The sequence below is a fragment of the Monodelphis domestica genome, chromosome 4 (genome assembly GCF_027887165.1).
Source record: "Monodelphis domestica isolate mMonDom1 chromosome 4, mMonDom1.pri, whole genome shotgun sequence".
NCBI classification, from domain to species: domain Eukaryota; kingdom Metazoa; phylum Chordata; class Mammalia; order Didelphimorphia; family Didelphidae; genus Monodelphis; species Monodelphis domestica.
This window is the reverse complement of record NC_077230.1, coordinates 388,581,338-388,599,512: the sequence shown is the minus strand read 5'-3', so window position 1 is coordinate 388,599,512 and position 18,175 is coordinate 388,581,338. Positions and strand designations below refer to the sequence as shown.

Here is an 18,175-nt window from a genome sequence, read left to right as displayed (position 1 = left end):
ACTATGTCAGAACATTCACCCCTTCCAAGAGGATTTATCTGATTTTCCCAAATGAAGTGGTCTCATCCTCCTTTGATCTTTCACAGAACATTTCTGTAATCTTTTAGAAATCTGTGACTTCTTGAGGAGAGCTCTATGCACTGACTTCATTTATGATTCTCTGCCTTTTATAGATGATTTCAAGAGCTGCTGAGGCCAAAACAATGACTTACCAGTAAGATAAGGCTTGGGATAATGAATTCCTCTATATTTAATTAGGCTGATTCTTAGAAAACAGCCTGTTCTCAAGTACAAGAGTAAGTCTAGAGTTTGGGTTGGCATTGGAGAATTTTAGGGTGTCATTAGTGTTTTTTAAATTTTTATTTAATTAATTAATTTAGAATATTTTCCCATGGTTTCATGATTCATGTTCTTCCCCCCTCCTCCCTCCCCCTCCCCTAGTCAACGAGCAATTCCACTGGGTTTTACATGTGTCATTGATCAAGACCTATTTTCATATTATTGATATTTGCACCAGGGTGATCGTTTAGGGTCTCCATCCCCAATCATATCCCCATTGAACCATGTCATCGAGCAGTTGTTTTTCTTCTGTGTTTCTGCTCCCACAGTTCTTCCTCTGGATGTGGATAGTGTTCTTTCTCATGAATCCCTCAGAATTGACCTTGATCATTGCATTGCTGCTAGTAGAGAAGTTCATTATGTTCAATTGTGCCACAAAGTATCAGTCTCTGCACAATGTTCTTCTGCTCCTTTCACTCTGCATCACTTCCTGGAAGTTGTTCCAGTTCACATGGAATTAATTCCTCCACTTTATTATTCCTTTGAGCACAATAATATTCCATCACCAACAGATTCCACAATTTGTTCAGCCATTCCCCAATCGAAGGACATCCCCTCATTTTCCAGTAATTAGTGTTTTAGTAACAAAATGAAGACCCAAATTCACAATCCTTGAAACTGTTAGCAGAGTATTTAATGCCTTTCTATTTCTTACTCTTGCTATCCATTTTCTGGGCAGGTGCTGCTGGAGACATAAATGTTGCTATAAAAATATAGATGAAAACTGTGGCCCTGATTGGCGTCCTTATGATTATTCCTTTGTGGAACCTGATGAATTATGTTGTGGTAAGTGAATATAACAACAATAATAACAACAAGTAGCATTCATATAATGCCTATTATGTGCAGAACACTCTGGTAAACTGTATGAATACTATATAATTTGTTCCTCATAACATCCTGAGTTTGGTGCTATTATCTCCATCTTACAGATGAGGAAACTGAGGCAGACCGAAATTAAATGAATTATCTAAGGTCACATGGCTATTGTGACAAGGAAATCACTTTAAAAGACTGATATATATTAATTTAAGGTCGCCAAGGAATTCAGCTATGTAATTCCTAAATGAAAACTCAAGTCAGCCGTCAACCTTTTATGGAGTTTAATTACAAACAGGAGGAAGAAAGGTATTAGAGAGAGAGAGAGAGAGAGAGAGAGAGAGAGAGAGAGAGAGAGAGAGAGAGAGAGAGAAGGGAATAGGGCTTAAATACCCCTTCTGTTTAGGCTGGGCCAAAAGGCCCAAGCCCTTAGATAGCTGGGGCAAAGAAAGGAGATCAGTCCCTATTACTCACGTGACCAAAATGGAGAAACAGTCTCAGGGGCCTCCACCTCCAGCTTCCTTCAGAGCAAGCCTCTCAGAGCACCTCTCCAACCACTCAGAGACAAAACTCTCCAACCAACCCCCTCAGTCCTCAGACCCCTCTATCTTTAAGCAAACCATCCAAGTTCCCTCCCCTCAGTTCTCACATCTACCAATCACTGTCCATGTCTTCCCTGTGCCAATGGTCGCTCTAGCTTAACCCAGGACCGCCCAGAGGTCTGTGGCTTTGCACATGTCTGTTGAAGGTCATATTCTCAAATAATTAAATCTTGATCCTTTGCTGCAGCCCTTCCTAAATCCTGTTACCCTGAGTAGGGTGGAGATTGGAAGTTCCAAGACCTGGTTCTGTCATTCCAAGTATCTCTATTGTATCAATTCTAAAATCAATCATGACTCAAAGAAATTCCTGTTCTGTGCTTAAGCATAGGTCAAAGCCCTTTCCATTGTTCAGCAAAGGGTTTCTGTCCTAAAGTAAACTTAAGAAGGGAGGAGGAGGAACCTCCCATGCCAATGGGGTTCACATTCCAATAGACTATCACTAAGAAATTTTCCAAGTATGAAATTTCCCAGTGGTGAAATTTCCAACATTTATAAGTCTAAGAAATTTTAAGGTTTACACTATTAAGTGTCAGAGGCTGGATCTGAACTCAGGATTTCATGGTTCCAGGTCCAGTGCTCTCTACCCACTGTACTACCTAGCTGCCTCACTGAGGGCCTTTTCTTCAGATTAATATTCCTGAATCCTCTTCTTCTTTAAAGTGTAGCTTCCAGGTCTTGTACTCTTGTCTAATATACCACCTACCAATGCATGTGTAGATCCTTCACCATGGAGACAGAATGCAAGCTCAATGGCTCTTACTATAGTTTATGTATTCATTTATACATGCTATATATTAATATATAACCTTATTATAGCTTATATAGTCAATTATTTTTACTCAATAAACTTTATTTGGCTTCATTATAAACCTTCTAGGTGGCTAAGTGGATAGAGCACCAGATCAGGAGTCAGAAAAATATCATTTTGGAGAGGTCAAGGCTCAAATCCTATCTCTGATGCTGATTTTCTATCTGTGTGACCCTGGTCAAATCACTTAATCTCTCTGAGTCTTAATCTCTTTGTCTCTCTCTTTTTAAAAAATCATAATATTTATTACCTTTATTCCAAAACTATTTTGTGGCAACATTTATTGTCTAATCTCTTATAACACATATACTTTAAAAATTATATCACTTCAATCTATTTTATATTTTTTCCTCTGATAAATTACTATTATTGATATTAAGACCCATCTTATGCATTACTTATGCATCAGTTATCATAATGGGCAATGGCAAGTGTTTTTTAATATATCTCTCATTTATTATACATTCATTTTACTATAAGAGTGAACTTAAAAATTATCCTTGGCTATTCTAGTTAATACTGATGTTCTCTTCCCTGAAATTCTGTGGCAAGCAATGTTTTTAATCATGGACAATTGATTTATGAATATATATTGTTTATTTTTTATGTTGAAACATTTCATTTCTCCAAATTAATTTGAACTTACTCAATCCTAACATAATTGAATTCAAATGGCAGAGAAGCCATCAAATCCAATCCTTATAAGGAGAGTTTCTTACTCAGAGTTATGTGTCTAAGGCAGGATTGGAAACCTGGTCTTTCTGACTCCCAAGTCCCTTGTTCTATCCACTGTTTGTCTCTCTCTTTTTTAAAAATTAAAATTAAATTTATATTTTAATTAATGAATTTCTCTCTCTCTCTCTCTCTCTCTCTCTCTCTCTCTCTCTCTCTCTCTCTCTTTCTGTCTCTCTCCCCCCTCTCACTTTCTTATCCTTCTCTTCCTAATTAGAGAAGGAAAAGGCTATTGAAATGAGTAGTCCCTAACCTTCATGATCTACTGAAAGAATCTATATTTCATAGACCCTAAAATACCATGGGAAAGTCATTGGGAATAGTGAAGATTAATTTTTATTCTGTTCTCCATGTTTTCAGACTCTTCGGACTCATGTAAGAATAAAATCTGTTTTTGTGACATGAATTTTGCCTACTGTTTGAGATCTCAGCTGACTAATTTCAATTGGAAAATGAGAAACTATAGCCGAACAAAATGCCAACAGAGTAACACTAAGTGTCCTAACTAAGTGTCCTAACAGTCCACATCAGTTCTTGCTTTTCTCTGGTTCTTCCAACCAGTAGGCTTTCAGAATCTTTCAAGATGCTCCCACATCTCAAGCATTTAAAGCTGAAAATAAAAAAAGAGGCTCATGAACTTGGTGCTTGGGACTGAGAGCTTAAAGGGACCTTAGAAAGCTTTGAGTGCAAAGGTGTCAAACATGGGGCTAGGGCTGCTCTGAATTCCAATGTTAATTGGGAACTAGATCAAGAAAATAATAAATAAATAAAATCAATAGAATATCAATATTGTTAATATATCATTTTCTAAGTCATTCTGTGGCTGGCAGGGATCTTTGTGAAGGGTTTAGTGGCCTCTGTTTCCATATATAAGACCACTGATCCAATCTAAATTCTTCATTTTACAAAGGAGGAAAGTGACATCCAGAGAGTCTTAGTGTCTTCCCCAAGGTCTACAAGAGAAGAGGGATTCCAATAAGTTTAAATTTTGCACTCTCTTTTACTGCTCCTCAGGGTCTTCTTATTATTTTTTAATTATTTATTTATTTTAGAAATATTTTCACATGTTTACATAATTCATTTTCTTTTCCTCCCCTCTTCCGTCCTCCCTCCCATAGCTGACAAACAATTCCATTGGGTCATACAAATGTAATCACTTCATACTTATTTCCACGTTATTCATTTCTGCTATAGAGCAATCTTTTAAAGCCCAGATCCCAAATTGTGTACCCATATGTACAAGTGATGTGTTAAATTATGCCTTTATTTTGTGTTTCTACTCCTATAGTTATTTCTCTCAATATGGATTGCATTCTTTCTCATAAATCCTTTAGAAGTGTCCTGGATTATTGCATTGCTATTAGTAACAAAGTCCATTACATTGGATAATTCAACAATGTTTCACTTTCTGTGTACAATGTTCTCTTGGTTCTGTTCATTTTACTCTTCATCAGTTCATTGAGGTTCTTCCAGTTTACATGAAATTCCTCCAGATCATCATTCCTTATAACACAATAGTATTCCATCACCATCACATATCACAATTTGTTTAGCCATTCCCCAATAAAGGGCATCCCCTTATTTTCCAAATTTTTTGCCACCACAAAGAGTATGGCTATGAATATTTTTGTACAAATAGTTTTCATTATTTTCTCTTCGGGATACAAATCAAGTAGTAGTATTACTGGATCAAAGGGCATGCAATCTTTTAAAACCCTTTGGACATAATTCTAAATTGCCTTCCGGAATCTCCAGGTCTCCTTTAGTATGGGTAATGTCAGAGCTGAGAGGGCCCTTAAAACACTGAATGTCAGAGCCAAAAGGACCTTTAGAGTATAAAATATCAGAATGAGGGAGATCTTGGAATGTAGAACATCAGAGCCCACAGGGTCTTTAGAATACAGAATGTTAGAGTTTGAAGGAACCTAAAGATGTAAAATAGCAGAACTAAGAGTGGTTTTATACCACAGAATGTCAGAGCTGGGAATACCCTTAGAATCCAGATTGTCTGAAGCGGGTATGCTCTTAGAATACATAATGTCAGAGTTTGAGGGAGGGGAGCTTACAGCACAATGTCAGAACTAAGAGTGTCTTTAGAACACAGAATTTCAGAGTTTAGAGGACCTTTAGGACACAGTGTCAAAACTAGGAGCAGTCTTATGTAGATTATGAGAGGGGTGAGGGATGTTAGAATACAATATCAGAGCTGTGAGGGCCCTTAAAATATATTTTATTTTATTTTTAATATTTACTTTATTTTTATTTTTTTCCAATTATATGTAATATCAAATTTCTGTACAAGTTTTCCCCAAGTTATATGATCAAATTTATTTCCCCCCACCCTGGCTTCCCTGTCTTGGCACTGGCAGGCAATTTGATCTGGATTATATATGTATTATCATGCAAAACTCATTTCCATATTGTTCTTTTTTATAAGTGAGTAGTCTTATAAAACCCAAACCCCAAAACATAAACTCAAATAAATGATTGAGAAATTGTATGCTTTTATCTACATTCTGACTCCAAATAGATCTCTGTATGGAAGTAGATTGCATTGCATAAAAGATAGCAAGTCTCTCAGAATTTTCTCTAATTATATTGCTGATATAATAGTTAAATCTATCACAGTTGATCATCATGTAATATTGCTTTTACTGTGTACAATGTTTTCCTGGTTCTGTTTATTTCACTCAGCATCAGTCAATTAAGGTCTTTCCAGCTCTTTCTGAAATCATCCTGTGCATCATTCCTTACAGCACAATAGTATTCCATCACTATCATATACCACAAATTGCTCAGCCATTGCCCAGTTAATGGACCTTCCTTCAGTTTTCAATTCTTTGCCATCACAAAAAGATATACTATAAATATTTTTGTATAAACAGGTCCTTTCCCATTTAAAAAAAATCTCCTTGGGATACACATCTCATAGTGGTATTACTAGATCAAAGGATATTAATTATTTTATAGCTCTTTGGGCATAATTCCAAATTGCCTTCTAGATTGGTTAGATAAGTTCACAACTCCACTAGCAATGCACTAGTGTCCCAATTTGCCACATCCCCTCCAACATTTATCATTTTCTTTTTTATGTCATATTGACCAATCTGATAGATGTGAGGTGGTATCTCAGTGTTGTTTAATTTGCATTTCTCTCATCAAGAGGAATTTAGAATGTTTTTAAAAATATGATTGATGATAGCTTTGATTTCTTAATAAAAAAATTACTTATTCATGTCCTTTGACCATTTGTCAATTGGGGACTTGTATTATAAATTTGATTAAGTTTTTTACATATCTGAGAAATGAGACCTTTATCAGAGAAATTTGTAATTATTTTTTCCCAGTTTGTTGTTTGCCATCTAATCTTGGTTGCATTGGTTTTTTATAATGCAAAACCTTTTTAATTTAATATAATCAAAATTATTCATTTTACACCTTGTAATGTTCTCTATCTCTTTGTTTGGTCATAAATTCTTCCCTTTTCCACAGATCTGATCTAAACCATTCCATGTTCCCCTAATTTACTTATAATAACTCACTTTATGTCTAAGTCATATACCCATTTTGAACTTATATTGGTATAGGGCAGTGATGGCAAACCTTTTAGAGATGGAGTGCCAGGTCCCACCCCCACCCCACCCTCCAGACTGAGTACTGTGCCCTTCCTCCTCCACTGAGTGCTGGACATGCCCCTGCCTTAATCCCATACAGGGGAGAGAAGAAATACTTCCATTGGGCTGCTAGGTAGAGGAGTGGGAGATGTGAAATAATGTCATCAGACACAGTGGAGAGGGGAAGGGGAGCAGCTCCACCTGAGTCCCTCTGCCTTTCTAGTAATGAATTTGGGGCAGGAGGTAAGGGAGTGTGCCTACAGAGAGGTATCTGTGTGACATCTTAGGCATCTGTGCCATAGGTTCACCATCACTGGTATAGTGTGTGAGCTATTGATCTATACCTATTTTTTTTTACACTATTTTCCAATTTTCCCAGCAGCTTTTGTCAAATAGTAAGGTTTTCTCCCAAAAGATGGTATCTTTGGGTTTATCAAACACTAGATTGCTGATGTCATTACCCCTACTCCATTCCATTGATCCATACTTAGCTTGTATCAGATTGTTTTGATGACTACCACTTTATAGTGTGAAGATTAGATTTAACTATCTCCTGATTGTAACAATGAAGATACTTATCTCTTCCTTTATAGTGAAGCTAGAATTATAATCTGCAATCTATTTTTACATTTTAATCTACAAAAAGGTGATAACTCAGTATTTTAAGTATATCTACCCATTTTAACCACAAAAAGGTGTTAAGTAACTACAAAAGGTGAACTTAACAAAAAAAGGTGTTAAATAACCCCAAAAGATATAATCTTCCTTTAGAGATAGCTCTAGGGATTTATTGACTTTCAGTACTTCCAAGGTGGTATGATATAAAGAAGGGTTATGTTGAATACTTTTCTGTCCTATGCTCTGGTCTGTGAGCACAAGGGCAAGGTCCAGCCTCACTTGTGACTCCAGAGGTTCCCAACAGGTGGCGAGCGATCAGTCAAGAAAATAACAAACAGAAGACAGCTATTATTTATGGCCATGGGCATGCTTTGCATCTGATGGCTGCTCTGCCATCCCCAGGCTTGATGTTTATTTTTATACACATTTTCTTGGCACACAGATACATTCCCTAACACACATGTCTAAATAATAGAGATAATTGGAAAAGTGATACATTAACTTTTAACAAATCCCTTGATTAACATTCCATATTCTTGTATTGTGATTACAGATTCTTGATAGCATAAAGGTTTCACATAAGATAAATGATTTTGTCACAGGTGGCTTAATTTTCTCATTACCCTGTGAGGAGTTTTGAGCTTACAAACAATCAAGGAAATTTACTTATTATTTTTAATAAAATGAAATAATCAATCAAAAATTCTTAAAGACAATTCAACAATCATATCATTAAGGTTGAGAGGTACTGGAAACACAATTCAGATTTAATATTAGACTGATCATTTTTCAGGGTTTACTAGGGAGTTTCTCAAGGGAAAGAATCAAGTCTCTGAGGCATGATGAAGCTTGGCGTACCTGCACATTTTGTATGGTCCTTTATTATTGATTTGTATGCTGGCTTCATGAGAAAAAGTTTCTGTAAGTAGGAAAGTTCTGGGCTTGGCTTGTAGTTATGGTTTTACTGGGAATTATATACCTAAGTAAAAGTTAACCCATGGTAGTCTTTTAGGATTGGGTTTGAGGGTCTGATCTTTTGGTGATGTTTCAGATAAATAGAGTACAGGTATTTTTCTCTTGAATTATTCCTTCTGAGGTTAGGGTGAATAGCAGTCATGCCAATTCCTTAGGTAAAGGATGTTAATGAGAGAAGTTATGCAAAGGGGACTGAGTGGTCAATCACATCTTGCCAAGGGCCACTCTGTGGTCTCCTTAGCTACCACAAGTGACTTTGTCAAGACATCATGGCCTGATGGCTCCCATCAGAGAACTGAGTCAAATTTATAATACAAAACATTTCCCAATCAAAAAGTGGGTATGAGACAGGCAGTTCTCAGAGGAAGAGATTAAACCTACCCATAGACATATGAAAAAGTACTCCAAATCACTACTGATCAGAGAAATGAAAAATAAAACAACTCTGAGATACCAGTCATATCTACCAGAGTGACTAGCATGACCAAAAAGGAAAATGATAAATATTGGAAGGGATGTGGTAAAATTGGGATACTAATACACTGTTGTTGAGACTGAATGGAAACTACCATCCTGGAGAATAATATAGAACCAGGCTTAAAGGGCCACAAAACTCTTCCTGCCCTTTGACTTGACAATACCAACACTGGGTCTATATCCCAAAGAGATCAGATCCCTTAATGAAAAGGGCCTACCTGTACCAAAATATTCTTAGTAGCTCTTTTGTAGTAGCAAAAAACTGGAAACCGAGGGGTTGTTCACCATTTGGGGAATGGTATATGGTTGTAATGTGAGGAAAGGAAACAAAACTGACAGTTGGTGGGGGAAGGGGCAACTGGGAGTGGCAGTTGGGTCTTGTGACTAGCACTTCTTTCCTGCCGGGTGGTGCTTCCTTCCTGGCATTGGAGGAGAGAGGAGCTTGTTCAGCCCAGCCTGGTGTGGTGTGCCTCTTCTTGGTTCAGCCCAAAGATTCAGGCCCAATCACTTCTGACGGTCAGAACTATTCTTGTTTGCTTTCTTTCTGCTGTTAAGATTCTGAATTAGACAAAGAGGACTGTGTAAACCTTAAAATTTCTTAGACTTATAAATGTTGGAAATTTCACCATTGGGAAATTTCATACTTGAAGAATTTCCTACTGATAGTGGGAACTCTATTGGAATGTGAACCCCATTGGCATGGGAGGTTCCTTCTCCTCCCTACTTAAGATTACTTTAGGACAGAAACCTTTTGCTGAACAATGGAAAGGGTTTTGACCTATGCTTAAGCATAGAACAGGAAGTTCTTTGAGTCATGATTGATTTTAGAATTGATACAATAGAGATACTTGGAATGACAGAACCAGGTCTTGGAACTTCCAATCTCCACCCTACTCAGGGTAACAGGGTTTAGGAAGGGCTGCAGCAAAGGATCAAGATTTAATTATTTGAGAATATGACCTTCAACAGACATGTGCAAAGCCACAGACCTCTGGGCGGTCCTGGGTTAAGCTAGAGCGACCATTGGCACAGGGAAGACATGGACAGTGATTGGTAGATGTGAGAACTGAGGGGAGGGAACTTGGATGGTTTCCTTAAAGGTAGTGGGGTCTGAGGACTAGGGAGAGGGGAGAGGTTTTGCTCTGGGAGGTTGTGCTCTGAGAAGCTTGCTCTGAAGGAAGCTGGAGGTGGAGGTCCCTGAGACTGTTTCTCCATTTTGGTCACGTGAGTAATAGGGACTGATCTCTTTTCTTTGCCTCAGCTATCTAAGGGCTTGGGCCTTTTGGCCCAGCCTAAACAGAGGGGGTATTTAAGCCCTATTCCCTTCTCTCTCTCTCTCTCTCTCTCTCTCTCTCTCTCTCTCTCTCTCTCTCTCATACCTTTCTTCCTCCTGTTTGAAATTAAACTCCATAAAAGGTTGACTGCTGACTTGAGTTTTCATTAAGGAATTACATAGCTGAATTCCTTGGCGACCTTAAATTAATATATATCAGTATTTTAAAGTGATTTCCTTGTCACAACTGATATAGAGTAGACAGGAGTGGAAGAAACCCTTTGCCAGCCTCTGGGGCCTAGCCTCAGCTCTGAACCTGAGGAAAAACTCCAATCCCAAATGGTTATTAAACTTTATATTATTTGAATTCGCAGTCAGATAAGTGGACTATCTTTTCTGGGCATAGAGGGAGCTGAACATCAGTTCAGTCATTCAATGACAAACAGTCCTAATCAGACCCCAGCTGCTTCATCTTGGCAGGGGGCATCTCTCTCCTTTGTCTCGCCAAGCAATATTCCCTCTCTCCCCTCAACTCCTCCAGACCCTGCTACAAACCTCACGTTTTATCCCCCAGTTTTTTCAAATAATATAAAGTTTAATCTTTTGCTCAGCTTCCCATTGAGCTTCTTGGATTTTCTTAAGGTCTTCTGCTCACTCAATTGTTTTTCTTTCCAAGGAAAAGTCATATTGTGTTTCCCTGACAGCTTGTAAACAATCAGGCAAGGAGACCAACTTTAGCTGGTGTTTTGAATTTGTCTCCTATCTTAAATGGGACATCATCAAAGTAACTGAAAGTCCCATGAAAATCTGAACCCGACTTCTTAGATTCCCTCCATTTCCTTTCCCAATAAATATTACAAGTGGAATACCATAAGAAATGATGAACAGCATGAGTTCATAAAGACCTGTAAAGGCTTATATGAACTGATGCAAAGTGAAGTGAGCAGAAGCAGGAAAACAGTGTATACAGTAATAGAAATATTGTACAATGATCAACTGTGAATCAAGTCTTCAAGGTAACCACAAGGGACTCATGATGAAAAAAAAATCCTCAGCCAAAGAAGGAATTTGAGTACAGATGAAAGCAAGCCATCTTCCACTATATTTTCTTCGTGATATTTCTATTATATCTGTGATAGGTTATGATTATCATGTTATGATTATCATTACATGAGCAATGTAGAAGTATGTATTATAGGAAAGTATGGATTTAACTCATATCAGACTATTTTTTACCCTGGGAAGATGGTGAGGGAAGGAAGATAGAAAACTTAAATTCTAAAATGTCAAAAAACGATTGTCAAATTTTTTTCTACATGCAGTTGGGAAAAAAAGAAAAAATACAAAAATAACTATCTTGTTACTTTTAAAGAAAGCATACCCATATAGAGTTATGTTATAGTCATGGGCTTAATACCATACTTATAAGGTCAAATATATCTACTTTCACAAGAGCCTCTAGTTCCCCCAGACTCTAAACATTTGTATCATGGGTTTCACTATTGACTTTTTTCTTGGCTCTTATTTCTTCTACCATTTTCCACATTCTTTGGTCCAATGACACTAGATTCCTTGATATTCAACAAATAAGACACTACATATCAATTCCAGTAATTTTCTTAGCTGTGCCCCCATTCCTAGAATGCTTTCCCTTCTCATTTCCATCTCCTGGCTTCTCTTGCTTCCTTCAAGCTCAAGCTAAAATCTCACTTTTTACAGAAGCTCTTTACCAGTCCTTTTTAATTCTAGTGCTTGTCCTTTGTTGATTATTTCCTGCTTATCCTGCATATAGCTTGTTTGTCCTCTATTGTTTGTATGGTATCTTCTCCCTTAGATTGTGAGCTCTGGTGCCTGACTCCTCATAGGCACTTACTAAATATTTACAGACTGACTGAATTTCAGGGGATTTCAACTTCTACTGTTCTTCCTTCATTGAAGGCACATTAAATAAAACTTGGAATACATATAAAAGCAATCTTCCTTCTCTCCATTAATGCTTTCATAGAGATGATCCTAAAAGAAAAAGTGAATATTTTCAATTAGCATTTTAAAAACTTTTGCATGAAAAAAAATTAGTTCTGTTAAAACTAAGAGAAAAGTCGCTAATTAGAAAAAAAATCCTTGTCCATGTTTCTCTGATTAAGGGTCAACATCCAAACTCTAAAGGGATGGATATAAATGTATTATAAGAGTCATTACACAACTGTTGGTTGTCTCTCAAACCGAGGATGATGATTGTCTTTGTGTGTTTTTGTGCACAAAGACACCTGTGCACGAAGATTTAAGTGGAAAAGTCGATGCACAGAGACAGTCCCACTCTCTCGGTGTTGGAAGCCTGGGTTCATTGGCACAAAAAGTCGTTACACCTGGAGACTTCCTCAGCTGCATTGGATGGCCATGTTGTCTTTTGTGCTCCATCACGCCCTAAGCACTCCACAGTGCCTTGCTGCATCACCATCTCAGCCGTTGAACCTTCTTGTTGGTTTCTTCCGCCTGTTCCGCCGAAGCAGTCTTCACATGCTGGGTGAGCAAAGCCCTGGTTCACCAGGGGTCGACGTTGACCCAATGGCTACCCTCACAAGGTTTAGCCGGCCTGTCGAAGCCGTTGCCCAGGGTGTGGCTGCTGCCAGTAGCATGCTAGCAGCTACTGGGAGCCACAAGTGAGAGCTGGGTGTCAGGTGAGGGTCAGTGGCTGGAGAGCTGCCCTAGAAGGGCACGACAAGCCCTCCATACCGGAGATATTACCCTCCCTTAGCACCCCATACACCCCATTACACAATTGACATATAGTTAAAGCACATACACAGGAAGTTTTTAAAAAATAGAAATGTAAGCTATCAACCACCATATAAAAATGTCCCAAATCACTGAAAATAGAAATGCAAATTAATGTAACTTTGAGATTTCACCTTACACACATTGGATTAACAAAGATTTCAAAGGATGAAAATAATCGATGTTAGAGGGAGTATTGGAAAAATAGGCACATTAATGTACTGTTGTGGAGAGTGGTGATTTGGTCTAACCAGTATGGAAAATAAAATGAAATTATATATATTTTTAAAAGTCACTAAATACCTTCTTTGACCCAGTTATATCATAATTGGCAAGAATTGTAAGGTGGTCAAAGAAAGTGGATTTCATCTTCAATTTGGGGATTGTTAACCAAATTGGTGTATGAATGTAAGAGAATATTATGATTCTGAGAAATTATGCATAAGAAAAATTCAGAGAAATCTCGGAAGGAATTGCATGGTCTATGAAGATCTTTACATGTAAATGATGGCTATTAAACTGAGGACATTTAAAAGGTGATCATGATTGAAGGTAGGAGGTGCAAAAGCAGAACTAAATGACCTATGGAGGCTCTCCCCAGTCCTTGATGGAGTGGTCACATATATTTTCTAGGTTATTATTTTGTGATTGTAGAGGCTGTTATTGTTTCAGTTGTATGACTTGGAAAAAATAAGAAATAGTCATTTCACCTAGTCTTTTGTTTCTAGCCAGTCAAACAAATCATTATAGGCAAATATTCTCCCACTTCTTTTTTTTTCTTTTAGGTATAGGCATTTCATAACTTCCCTTGAATTAGTCAGACAAGTATTTTGCAACTCTCCCCATCAGAAAGTTCTTTATTATGTCAACTCCCTTGGCCTACATTTTAAGCTTGTTTGTGAGTTGTATTCTTGGAGAGGAAGGATTGGAAAGTATTTTTCCAAGGGCAAAGATCTATAAGAGATTCAAATATCCTTATGAATTTAGCCATCCACTGTCTCTGGAGCTGAATGAACAGAATTCTCTTAATCACTCAATGAACAAACATGTGCTGAGACAATACAAAGTGAGTCTCAATGTAAGGTGCCAGAAGTAGGTCACAAACATATTTAAGAAGCACAAATTTTCACAGCAGGTCCCTTTATGCCTGGGAAGAGATCCAGGGCTTAGGATATTTAATTGCCTTTCACAATGCAAGTTATTATCAAAGCCAAGAATTTTCCATCAAGCTCAGGTCTTTTGATTATCTTTTCTACCACTCTCTGGTACCTTCTCATAATCTATTCTATTGTACTTATTCAAGGGAACCTTAAAAGTTTTTTTCTAATTTCAAAATATTTTTATGAAATAAACTTGGAAATGTTTATTTTTCCCCTCACTCCCCTCCACCACCACCCTTTATTTTTTTTTATAAAGGAAAGTAGTATTGGGCCTAGGTAACAAAGTGATTCATTACACAACAAAACTTGTGCCAAAATCCAGGTTTCTTGTCCCAGCTTGAAGGCTCTCCATGATGCAATGTTAATGAAAACTGAATACTGAGGGATTCTTCCAGGTATTATGTTTGTCAGATGTTAGGAAAAAATTGTCTAAGAGACTTCCTAAATTAATTCAGATGAAGTAGAAAGTACCTCATGATCTTAAAATGATCAAAAAGGAAAAAGAAAGGAAGATGGGGAGCTCAACAAGCTTAGGATGATCTTGGACAAATCATTTAACTTATCCAGATCTCAATTTTCTCACCTATAAAGTAATGGAGTGAATGGGTGGGACCATAGGACCTCTAAGGGCTCTTCTGGGTCAAAGTTTCATTTTAAGATCCTATTGTTTCAGCTAAACATGGTCATGGTAGTGTATGTTAATCTGAGAATTGATCTGGTTGCCTTAGAGGAAATCATCACTCATTAATGAATTGCTTAGCCTCAGCAACTTCCAAGGACCATATATATATATATATATATATATATATATATATATATATATATATATATATATATATACTAAAGTGTAAAGGGTTTAGAATCTAGAGGGAATACACTCATTGATCATATCACAGTTCCTTCAAGTTGAAATTGAATAATAATTTTTAAAAAATTAAATGTTGATGGGAACATGGAGAAATAGTCTAATATTACATTGCTAGATTAGTTATAAAACAATATGAAAATTTATAATAAAAGCTATAAAACTGTTCATGGTCTTTAATGTAGGGATACCATTTCTAGGATTAGGCCCTGAAAAGATTATTGAGAAAATAAAAAGCTTTATATGTATGAAAATACTCATGGAAGCCTTGTTTGTAATGATAAAATAATTAAAGATAACACAAATGCAAATGTTTGGATTATGATATAAGAATATAGTGGAATGTGTTACATTATTTAAAATTATGAAGTTGGAAATATAAAGAAAATAAGAGAAATGAATGAAGAAATGAAAAGAGAATAAGAATAATACATAATTATGATTACATTTTTAAAATAGCCACAGAATCATGAGAAAAAGGTATCAAAATAAAATAAATGCAAAGGGAACTAAAAGCAGAGGATATTTATATTTAAAATATTTAAATGTATAAAATAAAATAAACATTTGAATATATTATAAATAAAATAAATATTTAAATATATTAAATAAATGTTTAAATATATTAATATATTGGCATATGCATATAATTTACACATTTTAAACAAATTATAAACAACAAGCTAAACATATAAGAGACTTGTGATTTCATTTATGTATAATATTCCTTTGTGTTGCATATGGAAATGCTTATTTTATTTTGTTTTATAAAATTGGGAATAAAAAATAAACATTTTAAAGAGTTTCACTTTAAGAAAGATCCTATTGTCTCTCATATCCTTTCAGGCTCTAACATGATAAAAAAAATTCTGTGTTCTCAGATCCCATCCAAGTCCAAAACTGTATTTCTAAGGACTCCTCCATCTTTGACATTCTCACTTTTAAGATCCAAATTTTGTGATAGGAAATTCTAGATTCTAATCTTTCCTCTGAACTTTGGTCCTGCATAAACTACCTAGTGGACATCTCTTGTAGTTGTCACACTGGCACATCAAATTTACTCTGTCCAAATTTGAATTCATCATCTTCCCTCTAAATCAATCCCTCTTACCACTCCAAGTCCTTATTCTCCCTATTCCTACTAAAGCCATAGCCATATTTCTGGTCACCTAGGTTCACAAACACGAAGTTATCATTGTCTCTTCCCTCCCCTCCCTTGTTAAACAGTGGAAAAATCAAGTTGCATCTATCTTTGCAGCATTTCCCCCATTCTTTTCTATGCCTACTTGGCCACCACTATCATAATTCAAGTCCTGAAAAAAAGAAAAAGGAAATTTCAGAAAAAATATGCAGGGACTTCTGGGTAAGCATGGCTGCAGAGTAGATGCGGCTCACTTCCTCTCCTCAGACGCAATGATACAGATGACCTCAAAAGACGCCCGCCCCCCAAAAAGCAAAAAAACAACCATCCTCATGAGAAAGGAGAGACCCCAAACTAAAGTGCAGGACTGAAGGTAGGTGGGATTCCACAATATAAGGGAATGAAAAGCTGATCCACTCTCCCCCACCCTCCCCCACCTACCACACTGACAGGAGCCAGAGTTTAAGTTGGCACTGGCCAGAATCAACAAGTGAGGGAGGGGCACCCCAGGACTGAACAACAAGAAGCCCCAGGTCTGGGGACCTGAATAAGACCACCAAGGACCTACTCCTGAGAGTAGTAACACCCCAAACCCCGGAAGGCAGGTGAGGGGAACTCAGATCTTGGGCACCCAGAACTAGAGCTCTATAATCAATGAGTGCAGGAAGGAATCCCTGGGAACCCACAGGTCTTGGGAGTTAATTAAGACCACCAAAGACCCACACCTGAGAGCAGTAACACCCGAAATGCTGGCAGGCAGGAGAGGGCAGACTTTGGGCTCCCCCAGGAAGACAGCGCAGCTGTGGAGAACTGAGAATAAGCTCGAGGCTAAAGCCTTGATCATTAGACCCTTACACTGAGAGTAAGCCCTCCTCACTCAGATTTCTGACTGGAAAGTGGAGAAAAAAAAACATAGAGATAGCAAACAGTGCACAGGAGCAACAGACTCCGAACACCAAGAAAAGCAAGAAGAAGGGGGTGACTTTGGATATATTTTATGGAGGGAAAAAACAGAATACAGAGGAAATAGAAGAGGAAACACAAACAAATGCAATGGAAATTGTCCACAAGCTCTTGAAGAATTTAAATTGGAAGCTATCAAATAGATGAAAGCCTTCTGGCAGGAAAAATGGGAAATAATGCAAAAGGAACTCAGCAATCTGAAGGACAAAAACGAGCAACTGCAGAAACAGCTTGAAGCCTCAAAAAGCAGAACAGACCAAACTGAAAATGAAAATCAGTCTTTAAAGGTCAGAATCAGGCAACTGGAAGACAATGATCTTGCAAAAGATCAAGAATTAATAAAGCAAAGTCAAAAGACTAAGGAATTAGAAGATAACATAAAATATCTCACTGACAAGGTGACAGACCTGGAAAACAGAGGAAGGAGAGACAATCTGAGAATCATTGGTCTACCAGAAAAGTCAGAAATAAACAGTAATCTTGATATCATCCAAGAAAACTGCCTGGAGATTCTAGAACAAGGGGGCAATATAGGCATTGAAAGAGTTCACAGAACACCCTCTACACTGAATCCCCAAAAGACAACTCCCAGGAATGTAATTGCCAAATTCCAAAGCTTTCAAGCAAAAGAAAAATAATCTTACAAGAAGCCATAAAAAGACAATTTAGGAATGTCAATCAGGGTCACACAAGACCTTGCAATTTCCACACTGAACAACTGCAAGGCATGGAACATGATATTCAGAAAGGCAAGAGAGCTGGGTCTTCAACCAAGAATCAGCTATCCATCAAAACTGACTATATACTTCCAGGGGAAAGTATGGGTATTCAACAAAATAGAAGATTTCCAAGTATTTATAAAGAAAAGACCAGAGCTCTGTGGAAAGTTTGACATCCAAACACAAAGAGCAAGAGAAACATGAAAAGATAAACATGAAGGAAAGGGAAAAGGAGAAAAATGTTATCTTTTTCTTTTATCCAAACTCTATTCTATAAGGACTACATTTATATCAA

General features: G+C 37.1%; 1 long non-coding RNA gene across 1 annotated transcript in view; it reads left to right on the top strand.

Annotated features, from left to right (window-relative positions):
• The first annotated feature begins 480 nt into the window (after positions 1-480).
• The window catches only part of LOC130453889 (uncharacterized), a 34,736-nt gene continuing 17,041 nt past the window's right edge, over positions 481-18,175 (top strand). Inside the window, exon 1 of the long non-coding RNA XR_008911548.1 lies at positions 481-1,125. This is a non-coding gene — a long non-coding RNA (uncharacterized LOC130453889). The remainder of the gene's footprint in view (positions 1,126-18,175) is intronic.